The sequence below is a fragment of the Gasterosteus aculeatus genome, chromosome 18, assembly GCF_964276395.1.
Source record: "Gasterosteus aculeatus chromosome 18, fGasAcu3.hap1.1, whole genome shotgun sequence".
In the NCBI taxonomy this organism is placed as follows: Eukaryota; Metazoa; Chordata; class Actinopteri; order Perciformes; family Gasterosteidae; genus Gasterosteus; species Gasterosteus aculeatus.
In genome coordinates this window covers 7,155,982-7,160,091 of record NC_135706.1, presented here as the reverse complement: position 1 = coordinate 7,160,091, position 4,110 = coordinate 7,155,982, and positions in this window count along the sequence as shown.

Sequence of the window (4,110 nt, the reverse complement as noted above, 5' to 3'; positions counted from 1 at the left end):
CTCGTCGTCATGCTTATACAGAGACCCGGTATTCCCGGTACTTATTTCCTTGTGTAACATAAAGGCACTGAGTGTTTTAACATCGCGGTGAACTCAAACCCGATGGTGTTTCATCATATAGTTGAATATAATATGGTGGATAGATGCAGATTCTCAAAACTTGTATTACTTCCTCATTGGCCGACTGGATTCGATTTTTTTTTCTGTTTGTTTAAGTGCCTCACACTATAAGAGAACACTTTATGTGTTTATAGCGCCAATTATTAGTCACTCATAGGGTTACGGCGAAAATTACAACTCTGCTGTACCTTTGCAAGTTATACAAGTAAGCATCTGCGTTACGTTTCACATGGACCAATTAAAATCGAGATATTGCTGGACATTTGCGCGGTGACGTCACTACGCCAGCCGCGTTGTAAGGCTAATCCCCGCGAAATTCAAAGTCAATATGACGGCGGTGTTCAACGATATCACCGATCTGAGACGAGTTTACACCGCTGCGATCGACGTCTTCACGAGGAAACAGCGGCGGGTGGATTTTACGTACAAATAATCGACTGATCGGTGAGTCAGAAACTAAACTTCGGGGTTAATATTGAAGTGTGGTGCTGACGGTCCGACCGGCGACCGGTCCCCGGCGAGGGGGCGGCGCTGACGGTCTGGCTGGATGCATGTCACAGCCGCCTGGTGGTGCTGGACAGCGAGGTGCAGGATCATCCGGATCAAGCCCACCTACTGATGGACCAACTCAACCGACCGCTGCAGCTGTATCAAAACGCAGCGTAAATGGTGGTCCTACTACAAGCTGTAAGAATCTTGAGATCTAGTTCTAAACATCACCGCCCCCACCCCATTGCATTGTGGGTAATGACGTGTCCACTATAATTAGCGGCGATATGACACTTACTGACCTCACCAAACGTCACTGGGACGTTTAGTTATAGGCCCCGAGTCCAAACATAAGGCATGTGGAAGTCGGCTGACCAGCTCGCGGCCAGCCTCCTGGCCCTGCAGCCAGGAGGCTGTCGCGAGCTGGTCTGGCCGCAAAGATTCGGTCCCAAATTGAAGATTCGGTGTGTGAGTGCCAAAATTCAAAATTGGGTTGCCAAATTTCTGAGATTTGGGTGAGAGCCAAATTTCGGTGGGTGGTGGGAGGGCAAATATGTTTAATGAAATAATCAATCCCAAATTCCACTAGTGAACACGTTCATTTCTTATTCTCATATGAATAGGATTACACTTTTGTTCATTTTCGTCATTACCCACAATGCAATGGGGGCAAACCGTGACTGAAACCAAAAATCTTCAAATCAAAAGAAAACCTTTTGTACTATATCAATTACTTAAAACCTTGTACATGTAGTTATGACAATTCTCAAAAATGTCATGGCAGTGTTCCCTGGCAATCGCATGAATAGTGAACAGGTGATTCACTCTAAGGGTCACGTGAAATATTACATGGAGGCAATGGAGAAAAGAGAATCAATTAATTTCTTAATTGTTCTTGCCTAGTGAGAAACATGTCAAATATTCTACAGTCAAAATGTCTGAATGCCATGAAGCCATACAAGTCATTTTCCTTATACCGCAGCATTTGACCAACATTATTTCTTATCATCAGGGCCCTTTGACCTCTTGGGCCTAACCGTTCCATTTTGGATGGAAGTGTGACAAATAAACCACAATTAATGAAAACAAACGTCTGTATTCATAAACTCTCATTACGTACTGCTTAATAAACACGTGTTCCCTCTTCCCTAAAATAAATATAACAAGATTATGCAACAATGGTTGCAAATGAACCATAAAAATCACATAAAATGAACTGCATTAAATACATCTGTACTAACCTGGCTAAATAAAATAAACAGTTTAATATAATTAAATAAATGGTTAAAATACACGTATTCTGCCACCAAATGTTGGAGACTTTTGAGAAAAATCAAATTGGATTTACAATTTGGTACAACTCGTAATGTTGTGTTTAACTCAGCTCTGGACTGATCTCTCTAAGTTCACATGACCGTATAGTACCTGTTTATTCAACTTAGCAATGTAAGTTTGCTGGCTTGGCCGCCTAGCTGACCGACTGGCAAGGTGGTGGGTCGGGCGCCGGCCGGTCAGCTAGGTGGCTGGGTGAAGCCAAATATGTTCAATGAAATGACCAATCCCCAAACCTTGTACGTTGTACACGCATTTAGGAGATCGTCAACGCGTGACCATTGAAAAATAACACAGCAATCTAGTGGCTCGTATTTCCCGTCAATAACACAAAACACATAAACAGTGAACAGGTAATTTTACTACATCCACAATATATACAAAAAGTGCAATATTAAATGAAATTACATTGATGCAATAGAAATAGAAATATATGCAGACAAAAGCATTCTGCGTCTTTCTTTGAACCGACACAACGAATCGATAATGAAATTCGTTGCCAACGCTTTCAATAATCAAATTTTAGCAATTTCAGCGATTCTTGTTCTCTTTAAGGATTGTGTGTTGTCAGATATTAAAACAACCGTTGTAATTGTCCAGTTATTAAAATGTCTGCTTTTTCAAGTACACGTTGTGGAATTACTCAACAGGTATTTATTATTACTATTACCTTAAATTGGCCGGATAAAAGTATTTGTAGATGTGACTTGAAATGAATAAAATTTTAGACAATTATACAAGTCTCTTTTACTGAAATATTCAGTGTAGGAAATATTCCATCATATACGTGCTCACTAATGTAATCTGGGATTGATTATTTCATTGAACATATTTGGGCCCCCCCACCATTGTGCCACCATCCTGAGCGCGTAATTTTAAATTTTGAGCACGGAGAACTATATTTTAGCAAAGAAAAACATATTCCGTGCGCGCAGTTTACTCAGGTGCCCTCTCCACAAACTGGTTTTCTGCGCGCAGGCAGCCGTTGCTGCGCTCTCTCCACCTCTTCGCTCTGCGCTCGCTCGACTTGCAGCAGCGTTACATTTGTGCCACAAAACCAACCAATCAGAGAACTAAAGAAGGTCCATTGTGATTGGCTGTTGGTCTTCAATCACAACGCTAGTAGGACTACCTACAGCATCGCGGAAGCTCAGCGAGTTGTTGAAGTTTGCAGCATTTGTGCTAAATGCTAATGGCCTGGATTAAAACACTTGCTGTTCTCATCATTTGCTTGGGTCATGTCTGATGGTGGCTAGCCGGACTTCTAATATCACTTTTTTCCGTCTTCTTTAGGAAGCGTTGTGAACTGCGCGCACGGAATATGTTTTTCTTTGCTAAAATATAGTTCTCTGTGCTCAAAACTTAAAGTTACACGCTCAGGATGGTGGCACAAATATAACGGCATAAGGGCAGAGCAGAACACGTGGGTGCCCTGAAAGTGTGTCGATGGCATTGTGCGTAATCACCTGTTAATGTGTTTTGTGTTGTTGAAGGGAAATATTATACGAGCCAATAGATTGTTCTGTTCTTTTTCAAATGTCACGTGTTCATGAATGTAATTCAAGAAAAACTCCCCAAACAATGAACAAGTATTCGATGGGGAGAATAAAGGAAAGGAAGGAAGAAACCTTTAGAGAGACACAGGACGATCCTCCCTGGGACGGACAGACTGTGATGGACGTACAGAATGAACAACGTAAAATATCTATAATACGTTCAAATCATCCGACAGAAATGATTCAAATTCACATATTATCTCCTCATATGCGTTCATGATCATGAAAGCATTCTAAATATATGCAGACAATATTATTTATCGGGTAAGTAAAGACATTTTGCAGCTTGCAATATCATCTACGTAAGAATATCGAGGAGTTTTTCTCGGCATGGCGGTGGAAGGTGTACGATCTCCGGCTCCAGGCTCAGGTACCCCTCATTCAGGCCATGGAGGACGCCTGTGACCAAATTGACGCTGTGGCAGTACAGGGATGGATTCGGCATTCCCGACGGTTCTTCCCACGCTGTCTGGCCAATGAGGATATTGCCTGTGATGTGGATGAGTTTCTCTGGCCGGATCCAGCTAGGCGGAGAGATGATGCATAGTACAGTATTTTCGGGGGGGGGGTTAGATCTTTTTTTTGGTACTGGATATGATGTTATGTTTGTCCG